Source organism: Dama dama, unplaced genomic scaffold (assembly GCF_033118175.1).
Source record: "Dama dama isolate Ldn47 unplaced genomic scaffold, ASM3311817v1 ptg000080l, whole genome shotgun sequence".
In the NCBI taxonomy this organism is placed as follows: Eukaryota; Metazoa; Chordata; class Mammalia; order Artiodactyla; family Cervidae; genus Dama; species Dama dama.
This window is the reverse complement of record NW_026870899.1, coordinates 1,752,374-1,764,980: the sequence shown is the minus strand read 5'-3', so window position 1 is coordinate 1,764,980 and position 12,607 is coordinate 1,752,374.

Genomic DNA, 12,607 nt, shown 5'->3' with positions numbered 1-12,607 from the left:
TGTGGCCTCAAGTGGAACGGACACCGAGATGCTCTGACTCGAAGTAAGGCCGGATATCCCTGCAGTGAATTGAATGCAGGCTCGTCTTTCATCACCCAAGACGAAGGGATGTCTGAATCCCCAGTGGAGACCACAGAGAAAGACCTAGTCCTCCGCCTCATCGAGACCGGAGGCCTCACATTCTTTGAAAACTCGAGAGGTCCCCGGAGATCAATGCTTCCAAAGGAGACGATGCCTGACTCCTCTTGAAAATGGATAGGAGTCCCAGGATCCCTGTGGCATGTGGAAAGGGACCCTGGGTCTTCCACTTCACGTGGAGACGCGTCCCAATTGCCATGCCACGACTCGAGGAGAATCCCGAGGTGTCCCTCGCACCTAGTCAGGAGTCCTGACGTCGCTGAACAAACACGTGTCTGGAAGGGCCCTCCCTGTCATAAATCGAGAATATACCCCAGGTTCTGGCCGCAACTCGAGAAAAACCATGAGACTTCCCCCTCGATGCGAGATGAGGCTCGATTTCCCTGCACTGCGTGCAGAGCAATTCCGTGTTCCACATCAAGCCTGAAAGGAGCCTTGATTTCCTTGATGGGACTCCAGAGAAAACCCAAAGTCACTGTCTCAAGTCTAGAGGCATCCTGAGGCCACTGTAGCAGCATGAAAGGGCTCCGTGGACCCCAAATCAACTCGAGATGAGAGCTTAGTCCCTGGCTTCGACTTAAGAGGAATACCAACTTTCCACAAGCACCTCAAGAGGAGGCTTCTCTCAGCTACAAGTATGTGAGAGGGACCCTGAGTTTGTGGCCTGAAGTGGAATGGACACCGAGATGCTCTGACTCGAAGTAAGGCCGGATATCCCTGCAGTGAATTGAATGCAGGCTCGTCTTCCATCTCCCAAGACGAAGGGATGTCTGAATCCCCTGTGGAGGCAACAGAGAAAGACCTAGTCCTCCGCCTCATCGCGACCGGAGGCCTCACATCCTTTGAAAACTCGAGAGGTCCGCGGAGATCAATGCTTCCAAAGGAGACGATGCCTGACTCCTCTTGAAAATGGATAGAAGTCCCAGGATCCCTGTGGCACGTGGAAAGGGACACTGGGTCTCCCGCCTCACGTGGAGTCGCGTCCCAATTGCCATGCAAAGACTCGAGGAGAATCCCGAGGTGTCCCTCGCACCTAGACAGGAGTCCTGACGTCGCTGAACAAACACGTGTCTGGAAGGGCCCTAACCGTCGTAACTCGAGAATATACCCCAGGTTCCGGCCGCAACTCGAGAAAAACCATGAGACTTTCCCCTCGCCGCGAGGTGAGGCCCGATTCCCCTGCACTGCGTGCAGAGCAATTCCGTGTTCCACATCAAACGTGAAAGGAGCCTTGATTTCCTTGATGCCACTCCAGAGAAAACCCAAAGTCACTGTCTCAAGTCTAGAGGGATCCTGAGATCACTGGAGCAACACGAAAGGGCTCCATGGACCCCAAATCAACTCGAGATGAGAGCTTAGCCCCTGGCTTCGACTTAAGAGGAATACCAACTTTCCACAAGCACCTCAAGAGGAGGCTTCTCTCATCTACAGGTATGTGAGAGGGACCCTGAGTTTGTGGCCTCAAGTGGAATGGACACCGAGATGCTCTGACTCGAAGTAAGGCCGGATATCCCTGCAGTGAATTGAATGCAGGCTCGTCTTGCATCTCCCAAGACGAAGGGATGTCTGAATCCCCTGTGGAGTCAACAGAGAAAGACCTAGTCCTCCGCCTCAACGCGAAAGGAGGCCTCACATCCTTTGAAAACTCGAGAGGTCCGCGGAGATCAATGCTTCCAAAGGAGACGATGCCTGACTCCGCTTGAAGATGGTTAGGAGTCCCAGGATCCCTGTCCACATTGACGGGGATTCTGGGTCTCCCGCTTCACATAGAGACGCGTCCCAATTGCCATGCCAAGACTCGAGGAGAATCCCGAGGTGTCCCTCGCACCTAGACAGGAGTCCTGACGTCGCTGAAAAAACACGTGTCTGGAAGGGCCCTCCCAGTCGTAACTCGAGAATATACCCCAGGTTCCGGCCGCAACTCGAGAAAAACCATGAGACTTCCCCCTCGTCGCAAGATGAGGCCCGATTCCCCTGCACTGTGTGCAGAGCAATTCCGTGTTCCACATTAAACGTGAAAGGAGCCTTGATTTCCTTGATGGCACTCCAGAGAAAACCCAAGATCACTGTCTCAAGTCTAGAGGGATCCTGAGGTCACTGGAGCAACACGAAAGCGCTCCGTGGACCCCAAATCAACTCGAGATGAGAGCTTAGTCCCTGGCTTCGACTCAAGGGGAATACCAAGTTTCCACAAGAACTTCAAGAGGAGGCTTCTCTCAGCTACAGGTATGTGAGAGGGACCATGAGTTTGTGGCCTCAAGTGGAATGGACACCGAGATGCTCTGACTTGAAGTAAGGCCGGATATCCCTGCAGTGAATTGAATGCAGGCTCGTCTTGCATCTCCCAAGACGAAGGGATGTCTGAATCCCCTGTGGAGACGACAGAGAAAGACCTAGTCCTCTGCCTCATCGCGACCGGAGGCCTCACATCCTTTGAAAACTCGAGAGGTCCGCGAAGATCAATGCTTCCAAAGGAGACGATGCCTGACTCCTCTTGAAAGTGGATAGGAGTCCCAGGATCCCTGTGGCACCTCGAAAGGGACACTGGGTCTCCCGCCTCACGTGGAGACGCGTCCCAATTGCCATGCCAAGGCTCGAGGAGAATTCCGAGGTGTCCCGCGCACCTAGCAGGAGTCCTGACGTCGCTGAACAAACACGTGTCTGGAAGGGCCCTCCCCGTCGTAACTCGAGAATATACCCCAGGTTCCGGCCGCAACTCGAGAAAAACCATGAGACTTCCCCCTCGCCGCGAGATGAGGCCCGATTCCCCTGCACTGCATGCAGAGCAATTCCGTGTTCCACATCAAACGTGAAAGGAGCCTTGATTTCCTTGATGGCACTCCAGAGAAAACCCAAGATCACTGTCTCAAGTCTAGAGGGATCCTGAGGTCACAGGAGAAACACGAAAGGGCTCCGTGGACCCCAAATCAACTCGAGATGAGGGCTTAGTCCCTGGCTTCGACTCAAGAGGAATACCAACTTTCCACAAGCACCTCAAGAGGAGGCTTCTCTCAGCTACAGGTATGTGAGAGGGACCCTGAGTTTGTGGCCTCAAGTGGAATGGACACCGAGATGCTCTGACTCGAAGTAAGGCCGGATATCCCTGCAGTGAATTGAATGCAGGCTCGTCTTGCATCTCCCAAGACGAAGGGATGTCTGAATCCCCTGTGGAGACCACAGAGAAAGACCTAGTCTCCGCCTCATCGCGACTGGAGGCCTCACATCCTTTGAAAACTCGAGAGGTCCACGGAGATCAATGCTTCCAAAGGAGATGATGCCTGACTCCGCTTGAAAATTGATAGGAGTCCCAGGATCACTCTGCCACGTGGAAAGGGACCCTGGGTCTCCCGCCTCACGTGGAGACGTGTCCCAATTGCCATGCCAAGACTCGAGGAGAATCCAGAGGTGTCCCTCGCACCTAGGCAGGAGTCCTGACGTCGCTGAAAACAAGTGTCTGGAAGGGCCGTCCCCGTGGTTACTCGAGAATATACCCCAGGTTCTGGCCGCAACTCGAGCAAAACCATGAGACTTGCCCCTCGCCCCGGGATGAGGCCCGATTCCCATGCACTGCGTGCAGAGCAATTGCGTGTTCCACATCAAACGTGAAAGGAGCCTTGATTTCCTTGATGGCACTCCAGAGAAAACCCAAGATCACTGTCTCAAGTCTAAAGTGATCACGAGGTCACTGGAGCAACACGAAAGGGCTCCGTGGACCCCAAATCAACTCGAGATGAGAGCTTAGTCCCTGGCTTCGACTCAAGAGGAATACCAACTTTCCACAAGGACTTCAAGAGGAGGCTTCTCTCAGCTACAGGTATGTGAGAGGGACCATGAGTTTGTGGCCTCAAGTGGAATGGACACCGTGATGCTCTGACTTGAAGTAAGGCCGGATATCCCTGAAGTGAATTGAATGCATGCTCGTCTTGCATCTCCCAAGACGAAGGGATGTCTGAATCCCCTGTGGAGAACACAGAGAAAGACCTAGTTCTCCGCCTCAACGCGACCGGAGGCCTCACATCCTTTGAAAACTCGAGAGGTCCGCTGAGATCAATTCTTCCAAAGGAGACGATGCCTGACTCCTCTTGAAAATGGATAGGAGTCCCAGGATCCCTGTGGCACGTGGAAAGGGACCCTGGGTCTCCCGCCTCACGTGGAGACGCGTCCCAATTGCCATGCCAAGACTCGAGGAGAATCCCGAGGTGTCCCTTGCACCTAGGCAGGAGTCCTGACGTCGCTGAACAAACACGTGTCTGGAAGGGCCCTCCCCGTTGTAACTCGAGAATATACCCGAGGTTCGGGCCGCAACTCGAGAAAAACCATGAGACTTCCCCCTCGCCCCGAGATGAGGCCCGATTCCCATGCACTGCGTGCAGAGCAATTGCGTGTTCCACATCAAACGTGAAAGGAGCCTTGATTTCCTTGATGGCACTCCAGAGAAAACCCAAGATCACTGTCTCAAGTCTAGAGGGATCCCTTGGTCACTGGAGCAACAAGAAAGGACTCCGAGGACACCAAATCAACTCGAGATGAGAGCTTAGTCCCTGGCTTCGACTCAAGAGGAATACCAACTTTCCTCAAGCAACTCAAGAGTAGGCTTCTGTCAGCTATAGGTATGTGAGAGGGACCCTGAGTTTGTGGCCTCAAGTGGAATGGACACCGAGATGCTCTGACTCGAAGTAAGGCCGGATATCCCTGCAGTGAATTGATTGCAGCCTCGTCTTGCATCTCCCAAGATGAAGGGATGTCTGAATCCCCTGTGGAGTCGACAGAGAAAGAACTAGTCCTCCGCCTCATCGCGTCCGGAGGACTAACATCCTTTGAAAACTTGAGAGGTCTGCAGAGATCAATGCTTCCAAAGGAGACGATGCCTGACTCCTCCTGAAAATGGATAGGAGTCCCAGGATCCCTGTGGCACGTGGAAAGGGTCGCTGGGTCTCCCGCCTCACCTGGAGACGCGTCCCATTTGCCATGCCAAGCCTCGAGGAGAATCCCGAGGTGTCCCTCGCACCTAGGCAGGAGTCCTGACGTTGCTGAACAAACACTTGTCTGGAAGTGCCCTCCCCGTCGTAACTCGAGAATATACCCCAGGTTCCGGCCGCAACTCGAGAAAAACCATGAGACATCCCCCTCGCCGCGAGATGAGGCCCGATTCCCCTTCACTGCGTGCAGAGCAATTCAGTGTTCCACATCAAACGTGAAAGGAGCCTTGATTTCCTTGATGGCCCTCCAGAGAAAACCCAAGATCACTGTCTCAAGTCTAGAGGGATCCTGAGGTCACTGGAGCAACACGAAAGGGCTCTGTGGACCCCAAATCAACTCGAGATGAGAGCTTAGTCCCTAGCTTCTTCTCAAGAGGAATACCAACTTTCCCCAAGCACGTCAAGTGGAGGCTTCTCTCAGCTACAGGTATGTGAGAAGGACCCTGAGTTTGTGGCCTCAAGTGGAAAGGACACCGAGATGCTCTACTTCGAAGTAAGGCTGGATATCCCTGCAGTGAATTGAATGCAGGCTCGTCTTGCATCTCCCAAGACGAAGGGATGACTGAATACCCTGTGGAGACCACAGAGAAAGACCTAGTCCTCGGCCTCAATGCGACCGGAGGCCTCACATCCTTTGAAAACTCGAGGGGTCCACGGAGATCAATATTTCCAAAAGAGACGATGCCTGACTCCTCTTGAAAATGGATAGGAGTCCCAGGATCCCTGTGGCACGTGGAAAGGGACCCTGGGTCTCCCGCCTCACGTGGAGACGCGTCCCAATTGCCATGCCAAGACTCGAGGAGAATCCCGAGGTGTCCCTCGCACCTAGGCAGGAGTCCTGACGTCGCTGAACAAACACGTGTCTGGAAGGGCCCTCCCCGTCGTAACTCGAGAATATACCCCAGGTTCCGGCCGCAACTCGAGAAAAACCATGAGACTTCACCCTCGCCGCGAGATGAGGCCCGATTCACCTGCACTGCGTGCAGAGCAATTCCGTGTTCCACATCAAACGTGAAAGGAGCCTTGATTTCCTTGATGGCACTCCAGAGAAAACCCAAGATCACTGTCTCAAGTCTAGAGGGATCCTGAGGTCATTGGAGCAACACGAAAGGGATCCGTGGACCCCAAATCAACTCGAGATGAGAGCTTAGTCCCTGGCTTCGACTCAAGGGGAATACCAAGTTTCCACAAGCACCTCAAGAGGAGGCTTCTCTCAGCTACAGGTATGTGAGAGGGACCCTGAGTTTGTGGCCTCAAGTGGAATGGACACCGAGATGCTCTGACTCGAAGTAAGGCCGGATATCCCTGCAGTGAATTGAATGCAGGCTCGTCTTGCATCTCCCAAGACGAAGGGATGTCTGAATCCCCTGTGGAGTCCACAGAGAAAGACCTAGTCCTCCGCCTCAACGCGAAAGGAGGCCTCACATCCTTTGAAAACTCGAGAGGTCCGCGGAGATCAATGCTTCCAAAAGAGACGATGCCTGACTCCTCTTGAAAATGGATAGGAGTCCCAGGATCACTATGGCACGTGGAAAGGGACATTGGGTCTCCCGCCTCACGTGGAGACGCGTCCCAATTGCCATGCCAAGACTCGAGGAGAATCCCGAGGTGTCCCTCGCACCTAGGCAGGAGTCCTGACGTTGCTGAACAAACACGTGTCTGGAAGGACCCTCCCCGTCGTAACTCGAGAATATACCCCAGGTTCCGGCCGCAACTCGAGAAAAACCATGAAACATCCCCCTCGCCGCGAGATGAGGCCCGATTCCCCTTCACTGCGTGCAGAGCAATTCCGTGTTCCACATCAAACGTGAAAGGAGCCTTGATTTCCTTGATGGCACTCCAGAGAAAACCCAAGATCACTGTATCAAGTCTAGAGGGATCCTGAGGTCACTGGAGCAACACGAAAAGCCTCCGTTGGACCCAAATCAACTCGAGATGAGAGCTTAGTCCCTGGCTTCGACTCAAGAGGAATACCAACTTTCCATAAGCACCTCAAGAGGAGGCTTCTCTCAGCAACAGGTATGTGAGAGGGACCCTGAGTTTGTGGCCTCAAGTGGAATGGACACCGAGATGCTCTGACTCGAAGTAAGGCCGGATATCCCTGCAGTGAATTGAATGCAGGCTCGTCTTGCGTCTCCCAAGCGAAGGGATGTCTGAATCCCATGTGGAGACTACAGAGAAAGACCTAATCCTCCGCCTCAACGCGAACGGAGGCCTCACATCCTTTGAAAACTCGAGAGGTCCGCGGAGATCAATGCTTCCAAAGGAGACGATGCCTGACTCCTCTTGAAAATGGATAGGAGTCCCAGGATCCCTGTGGCACGTGCAAAGGGACACTGGGTCTCCCGCCTCACGTGGAGATGCGTCCCAATTGCCATGCCAAGACTCGAGGAGAATCCCGAGGTGTCCCTCGCACCTAGGCAGGAGTCCTGACGTCGCTGAACAAACACGTGTCTGGAAGGGCCCTCCCCGTCGTAACTCGAGAATATACCCCAGGTTCCAGCCGCAACTCGAGAAAAACCATGAGACTTCCCCCTCGCCGCCTGATGAGACCCGATTCCCTTGCACTGCGTGCAGAGCAATTCCGTGTTCTACATCAAACGTGAAAGGAGCCATGATTTCCTTGATGGCACTACAGAGAAAACCCAAGATCACTGTCTCAAGTCTAGAGGGATCCTGAGGTCATTGGAGCAACACGAAAGGGATCCGTGGACCCCAAATCAACTCGAGATGAGAGCTTAGTCCCTGGCTTCGACTCAAGGGGAATACCAAGTTTCCACAAGCACCTCAAGAGGAGGCTTCTCTCAGCTACAGGTATGTGAGAGGGACCCTTAGTTTGTGGCCTCAAGTGGAATGGACACCGAGATGCTCTGACTCGAAGTAAGGCCGGATATCCCTGCAGTGAATTGAATGCTGGCTCGTCTTGCATCTCCCAAGACGAAGGGATGTCTGAATCCCCTGTGGAGTCCACAGAGAAAGACCTAGTCCTCCGCCTCAACGCGAAAGGAGGCCTCACATCCTTTGAAAATTCGAGAGGTCCGCGGAGATCAATGCTTCCAAAGGAGACGATGCCTGACTCCTCTTGCAAATGGATAGGAGTCCCAGGATCCCTGTGGCACGTGGAAAGGGACCCTGGGTCTCGCGCCTCACGTGGAGACGCGTCCCAATTGCCATGCCAAGACTCGAGGAGAATCCTGAGGTGTCCCTCGCACCTAGGCAGGAGTCCTGACGTCGCTGAACAAACACGTGTATGGAAGGGCCCTCCCCGTCGTAACTCGAGAATATACCCCAGGTTCCAGCCGCAACTCGAGAAAAACCATGAGACTTCCCCCTCGCCGAGAGATGAGGTCCGATTCCCCTGCACTGCGTGCAGAGCAATTCCGTGTTCCACATCAAACGTGAAAGGAGCCTTGATTTCCTTGACGGCATTCCAGAGAAAACCCAAGATCACTGTCTCAAGTCTAGAGGGATCCTGAGGTCACTGGAGCAACTCGAAAGGACTCCGTGGACCCCAAATCAACTCGAGCTGAGAGTTTAGTCCCTGGCTCCGACTCAAGAGGAATACCAACGTTCCACAAGCACCTCAAGAGGAGGCTTCGCTCAGCTACAGGTATGTGAGAGGGACCCTGAGTTTGTAGCCTCAAGTGTAATGGACACCGAGATGCTCTGATTCGAAGTAAGGCCGGATATCCCTGCAGTGAATTGAATGCAAGCTCGTCTTGCATCTTCCAAGACGAAGGGATGTCTGAATCCCCTGTGGAGACCACAGAGAAAGACCTAGTCCTCCGCCTCAACGCGAACGGAGGCCTCACATCCTTTGAAAACTCGAGACGTCCGCGGAGATCAATGCTTCCAAAGGAGACGATGCCTGACTCCTCTTGAAAATGGATAGGAGTCCCAGGATCCCTGTGGCACGTGGAAAGGGACTCTGGGTCTGCCGCCTCACGTGGAGACGCATCCCAATTGCCATGCCAAGACTCGAGGAGAATCCCGAGGTGTCCCTCGCACCTAGGCAGGAGTCCTGATGTCGCTGAACAAACACGTGTCTGGAAGGGCCCTGCCCGTCGTAACTCGAAAATATACCCCAGGTTCCGGCCCAACTCGAGAAAAACCATGAGACTTCCCCCTCGCCGCGAGATGAGGCCCGATTCCCCTGCACTGCGTGCAGAGCAATTCCGTGTTCCACATCAAACATGAAAGGATCCTTGATTTCCTTGATGGCACTCCAGAGAAAACCCAAGATCACTGTCTCAAGTCTAGAGGGATCCTGAGGTCTCTGGAGCAACACAAAAAGCCTCCGTGGAACCCAAATCAACTCGAGATGAGAGCTTAGTCCCTGACTTCGACTCAAGAGGAATACCAACTTTCCATAAGCACCTCAAGAGGAGGCTTCTCTCAGCAACAGGTATGTGAGAGGGACCCTGAGTTTGTGGCCTCAAGTGGAATGGACACCGAGATGCTCTGACTTGAAGTAAGGCCGGATATCCCTGCAGTGAATTGAATGCAGGCTCGTCTTGCATCTCCCAAGACGAAGGGATGTCTGAATCCCCTGTGGAGACCACAGAGAAAGACCTAGTCCTCCGCCTCAACAGGACCGGAGGCCTCACATCCTTTGAAAACTCGAGAGGTCCGCGGACATCAATGCTTCCAAAGGAGACAATGCCTGACTCCTCTTGCAAATGGATAGGAGTCCCAGGATCCATGAGGCACGTGGAAAGGGACCCTGGGTCTCGCACCTCACGTGGACACGCGTCCCAATTCCCATGCCAAGACTCGAGGAGAATCCCGAGGTGTCCTTCGCACCTAGGCAGGAGTCCTGACGTCGCTGAACAAACACGTGTATGGAAGCGCCCTCCCCGTCGTAACTCGAGAATATACCCCAGGTTCCGGCCCAACTCGAGAAAAACCATGAGACTTCTCCCTCGCCGCGAGATGAGGTCCAATTCCCCTGCACTGCGTGCAGACCAATTCCGTGTTCCACATCAAAAGTGAAAGGAGCCTTCATTTCCTTGATGGCACTCCAGAGAAAACCCAAGATCACTGTCTCAACTCTAGAGGGATCCTGAGTTCACTGGAGCAACACGAAAGGGCTCCGTGGAACCCAAATCAACTCGAGATTAGAGCTTAGTCACTGGCTTCAACTCAAGAGGAATACCAACTTTCCACAAGCACCTCAAGAGGAGGCTTCTCTCAGCTACAGGTATGTGAGAGGGACCCTGAGTTTGTGGCCTCAAGTGGAATGGACACCGAGATGCTCTGACTCGAAGTAAGGCCGGATATCCCTGCAGTGAATTGAATGCAGGCTCGTCTTGCATCTCCCAAGACAAAGGGATGTCTGAATCCCCTGAGGAGACCACAGAGAAAGACCTAGTCCTCCCCCTCAATGCGACCGGAGGCCTCACATCCTTTGAAAACTCGAGAGGTCCGCGGAAATCAATGCTTCCAAAGGAGACGATGCCTGACTCCTCTTGAAAATGGATAGGAGTCCCAGGATATCTGTGGCACGTGGAAAGGGACGCTGGGTCTCCCGCCTCACGTGGAGACGCGTCCCAATTGCCATGCCAAGACTCGAGGAGAATCCCGAGGTGTCCCTCGCACCTAGGCAGGAGTCCTGACGTCGCTGAACAAACACGTGTCTGGAAGGGCCCTCCCCGTCGTAACTCGAGAATATACCCCAGGTTCCAGGCGCAACTCGAGAAAAACCATGAGACTTCCCCCTCGCCGCCAGATGAGGCCTGATTCCCCTACACTGCGAGCAGAGCAATTCCGTGTTCCACATCAAACGTGAAAGGAGCCTTGATTTCCTTGATGGCACTCCAGAGAAAACCCAAGATTACTGTCTCAAGTCTAGAAGAATCCTGAGGTCACTGGAGCGACACCATAGGGCTCCAAGGAGCCCAAATCAACTCGAGATGAGAGCTTAGTCCCTGGCTTCGACTCAAGAGGAATACCAACTTTCCTCAAGCAACTCAAGAGTAGGCTTCTCTCAGCTACAGGTATGTGAGAGGGACCCTGAGTGTGTGGCCTCAAGTGGAATGGACACCGAGATGCTCTGACTCGAAGTAAGGCCGGATATCCCTGCAGTGAATTGAATGCGGGCTCGTCTTGAATCTCCCAAGACGAAGGGATGTCTGAATCCCCTGTGGAGACCACAGAGAAAGACCTAGTCCTCCGCCTCAACGCGACCGGAGGCCTCACATCCTTTGAAAACTCGAGAGGTCCGCGGAGATCAAAGCTTCCAAAAGAGACGATGCCTGACTCCTCTTGAAAATGGATAGGAGTCCCAGGATCACTATGGCACTTGGAAAGGGACACTGGGTCTCCCGCCTCACGTGGAGACGCGTCCCAATTGCCATGCCAAGACTCGAGGAGAATCCCGAGGTGTCCCTCGCACCTAGGCAGGAGTCCTGACGTTGCTGAACAAACACGTGTCTGGAAGGACCCTCCCCGTCGTAACTCGAGAATATACCCCAGGTTCCGGCCGCAACTCGAGAAAAACCATGAAACATCCCCCTCGCCGCGAGATGAGGCCCGATTCCCCTTCACTGCGTGCAGAGCAATTCCGTGTTCCACATCAAACGTGAAAGGAGCCTTGATTTCCTTGATGGCACTCCAGAGAAAACCCAAGATCACTGTATCAAGTCTAGAGGGATCCTGAGGTCACTGGAGCAACACGAAAAGCCTCCGTGGAACCCAAATCAACTCGAGATGAGAGCTTAGTCCCTGGCTTCGACTCAAGAGGAATACCAACTTTCCAAGAGGACCTCAAGAGGAGGCTTCTCTCACCTACAGGTATGTGAGAGGGACCCTGAGATTGTGGCCTCAAGTGGAATGGACACCGAGATGCTCTGACTCGAAGTAAGGCCGGATATCCCTGCAGTGAATTGAATGCAGGCTCGTCTTGCATCTCCCAAGACGAAGGGATGTCTGAATCCCCTGTGCAGACCACAGAGAAGGACCTAATTCTCCGCCTCATCGCGAGCGGAGGCCTCACATCCTTTGAAATCTCGAGAGGTCCGCGGAGATCAATGCTTCCAAAGGAGACGATGCCTGACTCCTCTTTAAAATGGATAGGAGTCCCAGGATCCCTGTGGCACGTGGAAAGGGACCCTGGGTCTCCCGCCTCACGTGGAGACGCGTCCCAATTGCCATGCCAAGACTCGAGGAGAATCCCGAGGTGTCCCTCGCACCTAGGCAAGAGTCAAGACGTCGCTGAACAAACACGTGTCTGGAAGTGCCCTCCCCGTCGTAACTCGAGAATATACCCCAGGTTCCGGCCGCAAATCGAGAAAAACCATGAGACATCCCCCTCACCGCGAGATGAGGCCCGATTCCCCTGCACTGCGTGCAGAGCAATTCCGTGTTCCACATCAAACGTGAAAGGAGCCTTGATTTCCTTGATGGCACTCCAGAGAAAACCCAAGATCACTGTCTCAAGTCTAGAGGGATCGTGACGTCACTGGAGCAACACGTAAGGGCTCCGTGGACCC